The 11,759-nt window shown below is 43.5% G+C and overlaps 1 long non-coding RNA gene across 4 annotated transcripts in view; it reads left to right on the top strand.

The window, feature by feature from the left end:
* The window catches only part of LOC123969137, a 45,292-nt gene that overhangs the window by 32,562 nt on the left and 971 nt on the right, over positions 1-11,759 (top strand). For all 4 annotated transcript variants that reach the window (XR_006824639.1, XR_006824638.1, XR_006824640.1 and 1 more), the window contains exon 4: positions 1,276-1,378. This is a non-coding gene — a long non-coding RNA (uncharacterized LOC123969137). The remainder of the gene's footprint in view (positions 1-1,275; positions 1,379-11,759) is intronic.

The raw sequence follows: 11,759 nt of genomic DNA, 5'->3' as shown, positions 1-11,759 counted from the left end.
GTTACCACTGTGCAGGCTGGTGGTGGTGGTGTAATGGTGTGGGGGATGTTTTCTTGGCACACTTTAGGCCCCTTAGTGCCAATTGGGCATCGTTTAAATGCCACGGCCTACCTGAGCATTGTTCCTGACCATGTCCATCCCTTTATGGCCACCATGTACCCATCCTCTGATGGCTACTTCCAGCAGGATAATGCACCATGTCACAAAGCTCGAATCATTTCAAATTGGTTTCTTGAACATGACAATGAGTTCACTGTACTAAAATGGCCCCCACAGTCACCAGATCTCAACCCAATAGAGCATATTTGGGATGTGGTGGAACGAGAGCTTCGTGCCCTGGATGTGCATCCCACAAATCTCCATCAACTGCAAGATGCTATCCTATCAATATGGGCCAACATTTCTAAAGAATGCTTTCAGCACCTTGTTGAATCAATGCCACGTAGAATTAAGGCAGTTCTGAAGGCAAAAGGGGGTCAAACACAGTATTAGTATGGTGTTCCTAATAATCCTTTAGGTGAGTGTATAGTTAATTATATAACCACTTGCTATAATTTGTTTTTTGTTTAGAATAAACTACTGTGAATAACATATAAAGTGTTGATTAGTGATCTTTAGAGGTACAGTGAAGTGGGTTTTATTTCATGTGGACAGAGCCAGGCTGTTTCCACTGTCTTATCCCCCCCCCCCCACCAGCTTTGAGCCTACCCCTACTCTGCCTCTGATTGGCTAATCCTAACCTCAGCCATCCTACCCAACGGAGACAACGAGTACTAGCCAATCGCAGGGAGTGCTGCCGGACTCGGCGCCTGCAGTTTCCATCTCCCGCAAGGTTAAAATGTCATGTGACATGGTGCCGTTTTGCAGCGCCGGCGAAAGTCGGACAGAATTTCTAACCATCATGCCTTATTTTATGTCCAGCATGTATCACGTTAAGTCAGCGTTACGCAGCGCTGAAGTCAAACGCACCTAATGCATTTCCACCTGTTTCAATTCTTTACATGCTTATAACTTTTTTAAGGTGGGTCTTCGTCATTAACCGCATTGTGCTGGACTCATTTGTGCAGCGTTGTGTTCACGTGAGAGAGAGGAGTGAGTGAGAGAGAGAGAGAGGATGTGCCGCGTTACAACGCTCTGCAATCAAATGCTATTTTAAATAGGCCTAGTAAAAAAAAAATCAATATGTGGTGGTGAGCGTGTACGCTTTTGTAAAAACTGTTGGTTGCAATAGGAGTTCATGAAATTTTGTATGAAAATCTCCTTGTGTGATTACAGATGCTGTGAGAAAGAGTCATCTCTCCTGTGCTGCCACAGATGATATCCTAAAGCAGAAAATATGGTATTTCAACCTGGCAGCAGAGAGGGGAAGAAGCTCAAGGTGTGCCGCTATCAGCATCCTTATGGAAGATCAGCCCACTGTTAATTCACCTTTAAAAAAGTATTTTGGTGTGTGGGGTTTCTACCTGTCTTGAAACATGTTAAAGTTATAATCCTTGAGGTTTTCATTAAATAAAAAATTTTTTTCAAATTTTTCTGGCCTAGTGGCGGGACCCCCTCTCTCTTGGTCGGGGTTCCCCTTGGCAGGATCACGTCCCATATCTCGGTCTTCAAGCGCCCCTGATGGGCTGGGGTGGGACCTGCCTTTCTCAGATGGTGGGCGGTCTGTGGCAGGGCCGCAGGCCTCTCCACATAAACGTGCTGGAGCTCCTCACGGTGTGGAAGGTGATCCAGCACATGCTGGTCAGCACCGACTACAGGGCCGCGGCGGCCTAAATAAACCACCAGGTCGGGGTGCGCTCAGCGCAGCTGTTGGGTCTGGCCAGGCGGCTGCTCCTGTGGGTGCACACTCACCTGCTCTCCATCAGAGCAGAATACATCCCTGGCATGCTGAACAGAGCGGCGGACACCATGTCAAGGGGGGGCCCTCGCCCAGACGAGTGGCACCTCCATCCCGATCTGGCGACCAGATCTGGCTCTGGTTTGGCAGGGCAGAGGTGGATCTGTTTGCCAACAAGGAGAACGCTCAGTGCGCCCTTTGGTTTCACTGAGCCCGTTGGACGTTCCCCCGCTGGGAGTGGACGCCTTCCCGCACCCCCTTTGGCCTCCCCGGCTGCTGTATGCTTTGCCGGTGCGGCTGATCCCGCGCCTTCTGGATCTCCTGCAGTTTTCAACCTTGGCGGTGACTCTGGTGGCCCCATCATGCGCACCAGCGCGTCCTGGTTTCCCTGTCTCCAGCGGTTGCTGTTGGGGCAGCCGTGGAAACTCCCCTGGAGGGGAGACGCTCTCTCTCAGGAGGGGGGTGCGATCAGGAGTTACCCACTCCTCGGCCAGCCTCTCTGTGTCTGGCCACTGAGAGGTGACGCCTGGAGGGCTTAGGTCTCTCCTGGGCAAGGTTATTATAGTTTTGGATTTTTCATTAGTTTTTATTTTAATTTTGTTTTGACATTTTGTTTTCAATTTCAGTTTAGTTTTAATTAGTTTTTAACATGAATTTGCTAGTTTAGTTTTTATTTTGTAATGCCGACACCAATGCCATGGTCAGCGGGCGACTGGGTGGCTCATTATGGCTCTGGGCAGGTGAGTTGTGCTTGGTAGTACCGTATGGGCCAGTGAGGCGTTGACTCATCCTGCTTTGCCTCTAACCCAATAGCGATAGCCTTAGAGGGCAAAGCCTATACGAAATAGAACAGGAGTTACGTACTGTAACCCGGATTCTATGAGTATAGGCGCAGCCCTCTAAGTTGAAGGCTTCACTGGACCTTGGATCTCAGTGATGAAGAAAAGGCATGTGGGAGCCGAAGGCTGGGTCTCACCGTTGTGTATATATACAAGCTGCGGACGTAGGAGAGGCCCACGCTGTGGGTGGGGGTAGACAAAAATTCTCAGTGCCGCGCAGGCGCGTGGAAGGGGTAAACCCAATAGCGATAGCCTTAGAGGGCTGCGCCTATACTCATAGAATCCAGGTTACAGTACATAACCCCTGTTTCACATGCTCACAATAAAGCACGTGCTGGACTTTGTGCATCCCGGCAATTGGTCCACCAGGTCCATTCCCAGGCAGAGGAAATTCCTCCGCTTCTCATTCAGGGGAATCCATTTAACGTTACACAACAGGGAGCTGTTGTCTTTATGTGTCAATGAAATCACTTAAGACACCCAAGTGCAAAGCTGGCTGTATATAGCCCATTTTTTGTTATGGAGCAAATATAATCCAGCTTGATTTATAGTATATTGTTTATATAAATATATATGATTATGTCTGTTTTCAGGAGTATAAACCTTTATTTATTGTTATTTTTTTTTGTTTTTGTTTACTCTTTGATCCTTGTCACTTGTTTTTTGATCCCTCGGTAGTTTGATCTGATGTTTCTGGTGTTTAAATTAAAGTAATTCAGTCTAATTTAATCTTAAATACTGTAGTGGGTTTCCAGTAGAGATGGGGACTCGAGTTTGAGACTCGGACTCGAGTCTGACTTAAGTCGCACATACAGTGACTTCAGACTTGATTTGAGACTCGTCCTCAAAAGACTTCATGCGTACATACTACGTATGTGGTGCGCGGCCACATGCGAAAGAGGAAAACAAATACCGGCTGCTGCTGTGACATTCATCATAAACTGTGGCTTTAAAACTTCATTCAATAAGGCCCAAACAAAAGAAGCACTGAACGCAAAATAGGTGAGTAAACATGTTCAGCTCACCATCAGCCATCTAACATTAGCTTGCTTCTTGATTTAACTTGGGGGGCTCCATCACAGGAGTCAGGCGCCATAGGCACGCTGCCGGTGATCGGCCAACCTCTCCAGGTTTGGCTCCTGAAAGGGAGAAGTTGAGACAGGCTGGGCTGTCCACAGAGGTGGTACATACCATCCTGGCGGTTAGGGCAGGCTCCACCACTTCCTGCTACAAAGCAGGATCCCATAACCTGCTTAGTGGGATCCATCCTTTCCTTCTTACAGGGCCTAATGGAGAAGGGACTGTAACACTCAACCATTAAGGTGTATGCGGCAGCTATCTCATCTTGTCATGAGGGGTTTGGCGACAGACCTGTCTTCACCCACCCCCTTGTGAAGCGTTTTCTGCAGGATGTGAGGAGACAACGACCGGTGCTTCGTGTCTCCGCACCCCAGTGGGACCTGCCACTGGTACTAGAAGCTCTGAGGTCAAACCCCTACGAGCCCCTGGAACAGTCCTCCTTGAAGATGCTATCTCTCAAGACAGCCTTGTTACTGGCTCTCACCTCTGCCAAGAGGGTGAGTGAGCTGTGTGCCCTGTCGGTTCATCCCAGCTGCATGCTGCTTCGTGGTGACCACAGTGCAGCAGTGTTAAGACCGAACCCCTCCTTTGTTCCTAAGAACATAAGAAGCTCGATCAGGTCGAGGACCATACATTTGGATGCCTTCCGGGCTCACTCCACACGGGGTGTGGCTGTGTCAACGGCCCTCTTCAACGGGGTGAGCGTCGAGGAGACTTGCTAAACGGCATCGTGGTTTTCACCATGTCCATTTGTGCGTTTTTACCTCTTGGATGTATCGGGCTCCTTCTCAGGATCTGTGAAGAAGGAGACTGGTGTCTACCATAGACTACCAGCTGTCGGGGAAAACATTTTTTACACTGACTGTGATGTCCCTGTAAGGGGTCAGGACAGCTCAGGTGTTTGGATCTGGCTGGATCAGATCCCTCTTGGTCATGCCAAACCCCTAGCGGTCTAGTGACCTTTCTGAGGGGTGGCCCACTGCCCCATCGCTTAGGATGGAGGCAGCTTAGGGCCTGTGGCTGGTGACCTGTGGCCGATCGTGTCGGTGAGGTGAGCTGTGGTTTGTCGTGGCTGGGCGGACAGTCATCAGGCTCCACCCACTGTACCCATAGAGTCCAGTAGAGGGCGGAGCCTGTGTGAGATAGAACGAAGGTTACGATATGGTAGCCGTAGTTCTATTAGAACAGGCGGAGTCCTCTACGATGGAGCCCTGCCGCTCCACCGCTGTCTGCTGAAGGGGTGGTTGGATGATGAGCAGTGAGGACACTGCTATTTATACGGTACGCACGTACAGTAGCGACGTACAATTGGTCGGCTACTTACAGTATGCAAAATTTCAGTGGGCGAGTACGTACGTGTGATAGGAGGAGAGGTAGTACCCATAGAGTCCAGTAGAGGTCTCCGCCTGTGCTAATAGAACTAGGGTTACCATATCGTAACCTTCGTTTTATGAAGTTAATGTTACACAGGTTTGAGAGTCTGAGGGCTGTGTTGACTTACAGTACTTTATTAATTGCATTGCACATTACATGGTTGTGCTATGCAAGTGAAAAACAGGTTACAGTTACAGAATCCCTTATAGTTAAGCAGTATTATAAGCAGCCTGGATTGAACGCAGGAGGTGATGCAACATTCATTATAACCACGAGTGACTTGAGACTTGACTTGGACTCTTGCTCAGAATCTTCAGACTTGATATGGACTAGCTCAAAGACTTGTGAGCATCTCAGGTTTCCAGCTAACCTACAGTTACAGCTCTTTCTAGTCATTGACTTTTTTAGTTCTTGTCTTTTTTCTACAGCAAAAGTTAATGATGTACTGGAGGAGATGAGGTTGAAGGGGCCTTCCCTAATAGACACATAACTTTATGACTAAGAAGTTACACCAAGGGATGGAGAACAAGGGATTATTCAAAAACATATACAATGCCCTTAAGGAGAGAGACATTTGGATAGGGATGGTGGGATTTAATTAAAAAGTACCAGACTAAGCAGTATAATAATTCATGGTTGAGGGCTAAGGGTTTCATAGGAAAATATAGTCAGCAAAAACAATCCACTGTATTTATTAGTTTTCACTATGAAGATCAGTTTAGCAAATAATTAAGCAAATATTTCTGTTTCACTAACAGAACTCAACAGAAATAGTATTGTTTTCGCAGTAAAATATATAATTACACTCCTTAACCTCCCATAATAGATAGATCAAAGCTGAATTATCCAAAAATGGAAAAGTAACTGTCATCCTGTTTTTTGTTATTGTAACAGGCATTGTCCTCCCACACTGATCTAGTTCAGATGAGAAATGGCAGGACATTGCAGTTTCTCTAGGTGGAATTATGCCCATTTCTTTAACAAGTGAAATAACATAAAGTGACAAAGGTAAAACAGTGATGAACACTGATCTCACAAAGCACCTGCTTCACATTTATGATGAAAGAGCTCGAAGTTTAAGCTTCAAAACTGTAGTCAAAAACCTGTGGGTTACAAAGAAAAGTAAAAAGAAATGTATCTTGTCACGGCCTGGCTCAAAAACCCTGACATAAATAATCACACAGCAACAACAGGCTGCAGCAATGTTACCATTACTTTATTTACAATAACTTAAACATTTACTTAACATAATTACTCAAAATAAGGCAGTGTAGTATGGTAATAAGTAAGTCAGTAGTGTCCGCATGTTTGCATGAATGAAATGATGAATGCAATGTAATGTAAAGAAAGCAAAATAATGAGGAGTGAGGAGTAAAGGGAACTGCATTTCCCTCCTTTCTATCTCCCCCAAAGTGCAACAGGTAGGATCTGCTTTATATATGAAGAACACCGGGCCCCAGGTGGCTCCAATACATGATAACAACAACCCCGCCTACTGACACCTACAACAGAACACACATGAACACTCAGCAACCTAATAGAGACAAGGACGGGATGTTACAATCTACTAAATGAGACCATAACAAATCAATCATGATTTTTAGTAATAAACCTCAAAGAATCATCAAGACCTTTAATATGAAAATTGGTCTGTCTGATCACAGCTTGACACTTCGTTAAAAATGCTGACACTTGGTTTAATTCTTCTACTCTAAACTTTGAAACTGCATTAAAGGAAACAGACTGGAATAAACTGCTGTCTGGGGCAGATGCACATGTAGGCAGCGTTATGTTAGTAACCACAATTAAGAATACAATAGAACTTACCAGAAAAACTAAGACAAGAATAGTATACGATATTTCAGGTTATTGCTGCAGAAATGACATCCTAGACGACACTGTAAAGTGTTTTTGGTTAAGAACTCACAATAGCTGTTTTTATGCCCTACTATTACTCATCCGGGTTTTTCTGCTTGATGTGGTGATGTAAGTTTGCTGTGTTGCCCCCTTTTGTTGTTATAGTCTTCTTGTACTTCCTACATATTACAGAGGTTTGTTGTACATCTGATCTTATATACCATAAAACTTTGAATAATAACCCGGGCCTTTATTTGCTAAAATCACTGAATTGACCCTGCTTATATTTGGGACAGGCGTCCAAATGGGACAGGCCTTTAATTCCTTTTGCACAAAACTGAAACTACTATGAAACAGTTTATTTATTTCAAACAATATATTACTTGTATAAAGCTTATCCAATAATATCAGATACACATCATTCATTTGATCTAGCTCCGACATGCGCTTTTATTTTAAGTAACATCACAAAAAACAACATGGTGCAGGATGAGAGAAGTTAGCAGACAGGGAGTGATGGACTTCACATGACAGGATTTACAACTTTGATTCATTTTTGTGAAAAGCTATTTTGATTCTTTTGATTGGTGGACCCTTACAGACTAAAGGAATATAAATAATCAAGGAACGGACATATTCGGACTTAATGAGCGCTTCAAATATAATGGCAGTCAGCACTTTTTTTCCTTTCCTCTCTAGTACCATGCAGGCTACACCGGTAAATCTATAAGAATTAGACTTTGGGGCTCGTTGTTTCCGTTAAATGAACTGAACGACTGAATTGTGGAGAATCTAACCGATCTAACGATGTGCAGCATGTCCATAATGACACTTTGATCATACGTTTAAACATTAATATTTGTATTAATGATCTAAGCAGCTTAGAAGCAGCTAAAGCGGGCAACTCCGCGGGGTTTAAGAAGTTTCATACATCCAAATAACTTTATAAAAACCAGAGCAGGCGTTTAATAGGGACCTGCATTTATTTGTCAAAATGTGTTCCCACACCAGGCCAGTAAAGGTGATAGGCGGCTATTTGGGACTCTGCTATAAATTGAAGTTTTACGGTAACCAAACATCTTCCACATTACTGACATCGCTCTCCTTTTTGGAACCAACTTCTCCTCCTTTGGAGACGGCAACAATGTTACTTTCGCTTTGTGTGTAACAGTATGACATCACTACGTTAACAATTGTTTTATCATATTAAAAATCATACCGGTATATTGTAAATTATATGATACACCTTCACCCACTAGAAACATATTTCAAAAACTAAAGATCACAAATCAGGAAAGCACCTAGAACTGGATCTAGATGGAAAAGGCAGATTAGCTGAGGCGTTCAACAACTATTTTAACGACTCTGTTACTGTTAAGATTCACTAGCACCCCCTTTTTTGTTTTCAGTCTTAGCAATAGCCTCTTCTCCCTACACACTATGTAGTTTGGCTCTAGGCCAAATTACCACTGAGAGAAAACATGAAATCAATGATAGACAAAGGTGGTGTTGAAGAAGCTGTATCTGGATCTATTTAAAGCCTATTGAGAGTTTTAACCATAAAGTCCTTATAACTAAGTTCCCCAGGCTTAACATCTCTAATGCACTTAAGTTTCTAAAATCTTACCTGGTAGGCAGAGCCCAATGTGTGCAAAAATGCAGATGTTATCAAGTCTCCTACTGGTGTCCTGCAAGGGTCTATTCCAGGCCCACTCTTGTTAAGCCTGTATGATCTACCATTGGTTTGTTCTGACATTAATGTCCTGATGTACGCTGATGACACAGTTATCTATGAATGGCAAAAACAAAGATGAAGCTGCATCAAAGCTGTCTGCAGCTTGTGTTACCACATGGCTAGTTCAATCCTGCCTTCAGCTTAATGTTTACAAAAACAGTCAGCCTGTTCTTCCGTGTCTGAGTTGAAATATTTCTGGATCACTGTTGAATATTTCTTTCATGAGACGTAAAAAAAAAAAGCAGTGTTTTACACAAACACAGTGATCCTTCCAGACGTAATGTACTGTCTGACAAGTTAGTGATGTGTAAAAAAAAACAAAAAAAAAAAACAAAAAAAAAAAACACGCACACTAAAGCCAACAGAATCCCTGTACAATCAAACAATTAAACCCTAAACAAGAAGCCACATTACAATATTTTCAAAAAGCACAACTTGACTGGGAGACACTGTTAAACACAATAGACTGTGTCTTGTGCCAACTACCATTCCTTCTTCACAACATTAAGAGGCTGGTTGATAAGATATCAAATTTGTGAAAACTAGAACAGTGTGTTTTCATGTTGCTAGTTGTCTTATTTGTCATTATTATGTTTAGTGTAAGAGCTGCTCCTGCTCATTATAGTCTCTAACATTGTGTTGTCATGCTGTCATGATTTGTTGACTGTTGTCATGCTATTGTTGTTTCTTTGTGTCATAAGAGGTGTCTCTCTTGTGCAAGCTCTTTTCATACCTGCATATTTTTCACAGCTTTTAGCATTGATTGTATTTTCAGTGCTTTTATTCTTAACATCTTGCTTGCAGCTATTGCTTGCCCAGGTACTACAAATGGAAATTAGCCTTTCTGGCTAACTCTGGCATATTACCAGAAATGTTATTAATGTGCATCGTCCATGTCAAAAAAAGTAAAAAAAAGTACAATAAAAAAAAGTTTGAAAAGCAACTTTACCCAGACATACTGAAGTGCCAAGGTAAATGTTTAAGTGTCAATCTATGTCATCCATGGCAATTTTTTCCTCACTTTTGACTGAGATGAGACGCTGAAACTCTGTCTCAGCATTTCAGCCCCGAAACCTTGTCTGGCAGAGGCACAAGCTCTGAGTGGGAACATGATCTATAATTTATCTCTACTTATGAGCAGACGGTCTGTCAGGGTGTGTTGTGTGTTTGTGCATATGTTTTTGTATGTGTGTGTGTGTGTGTGTGTGTGTGTTGGTGACTGGATGTGGGTGCGCATGTGTGTACAAAATTTTCTTTTCCCGTTTCTGCCTAAACGAAATCTAAAAATGACATTCTGAATCACCAGTCACACACTGCGTCCTGCTTACGAAAATAAGTCTTTAGCATAATTTTTTTACATTACTTCAATATGTACACTGTTGCCAGTGGTTTTAAGGTGGCCATGGCAACATTGTTACCATGGCTTTGGTAGATATCATAGAAACAGAGGAAGATGGACCTGAAGTGGAAAATGTTGTCGTGTGGCATGTTCCTTTTGAACAATGTTTAGTTAACCTGAGAATCGTGATGCATTATTCTTTAATATTGAGAGGACTGTCACTGGTATTGTTTTTTCCTACAGTAGGATCAAAAGCACAAGTGTGTTACGCTCTTGCAAAAACATAAGAATTACAGTTACAACAGGAAAGTGCAAACATTTAGACTCATAATCCTCCCAAGAAGAAAAGTTTCTACTACAGATATTATTGTTACTGTGCACGTAGTAATAGAGCATTCTTGACACCGCCTTGCCTTTTAATTCCTTCAGGCAAAGAAAAACGGACATCTTGAGAGAAGTCTATTATTTCCTTGTGTTTGCGTGTACGTTCATTTTTATCTGAGTGTGTGCATCTGTATGCAGATTTGTATATTCACTTGGGTGTGTACATGTGCCTGCATACATGTCTGTGTGCTGTATGTGGTAGACATAGAGTATGAGAGAGAGATATACTCCTTTGATGTAGAAATAGTGGGACAGAAGCTGTATTGATTATCAATAGTATGCCATAGTATGAGTCTCAGTAAAATTGCCCTCCACACTCTGAGATAAACAAGCCCACACAGTCTTATTGTATTCAATGCAAATATAAACACATTTTAATTATTAATTTAATCATTTATTCATAATATCGATGCATAAATAAAAAAAAACACAACAGATGCAGATACAATAAGGGGCATGTCAGGTGTTATTTTTATAGCCCTGATTCACTTTATTCCTTACATTCCCTTGTTGTCCACACTGTTCAGTCACCCTTTTCTCTATCCCTACCCAGGCCACAGCCCTTGTGACACACACACACACACACTTAAAACACATACACACAGAAATACACGAAATACCCCCCCCCCCCCCCCCCCCCCCCCCCCCCCCCCCCCCACCCCCACCCCCACCCCTCCCCATACACACAGAAATACACGTGTGCATAAACAATTGCATGCACTTGAAGAACGACATACCCAACCTCTCTCTCGCTCACACACACACACACACACACACACACACTCACACACATACACTTACACACACGCACAAACACACATAACAACAACACATAGACACAGTGCTATAGGGCTATTCATCTGTCTGGAGCAGTGGCTTATGAAAGGTCAGCCTTTGAGTTATGACAGAATCTCCTGGCCACAACAACCCAAGCGTGGGTGGCAGAGCACTGTGTGTGTGTGTGTGTGTGTGTGTGCGTGTGTGCGTGCACACACACGTGTGTGTGAGAGAGAACAGGGGCAGACCTGTAATGAGTGTGTGGTGCTGTGGTAGGGCAGGAAAGGTGAAGATGGAAGAAAATGAGCACCGCGCTGGAGAAGTGGGTCTCCAGAAACAGTTTACCTCAGTGCCCGTGATAGAAAAGGACAGCTTAAAGGAAAGACAAATAGTGTGGAGGGCTGGAGAATTGAATATGAGACAGAGAGAGACGGCTTAGGAGGGACAAAGCTATGGCAGAGATGGAAGAGGAGAGACGGAGAGGTCAGCAGAATGAGAGAATGCCAGACGAGTGCCAGGAGAGACGATAGATTGGCA

This window comes from Micropterus dolomieu, linkage group LG04, assembly GCF_021292245.1.
Source record: "Micropterus dolomieu isolate WLL.071019.BEF.003 ecotype Adirondacks linkage group LG04, ASM2129224v1, whole genome shotgun sequence".
NCBI lineage: Eukaryota > Metazoa > Chordata > Actinopteri > Centrarchiformes > Centrarchidae > Micropterus > Micropterus dolomieu.
Note: the sequence above shows the minus strand (reverse complement) of the source record. Positions and strands in the feature narration are given on the sequence as shown.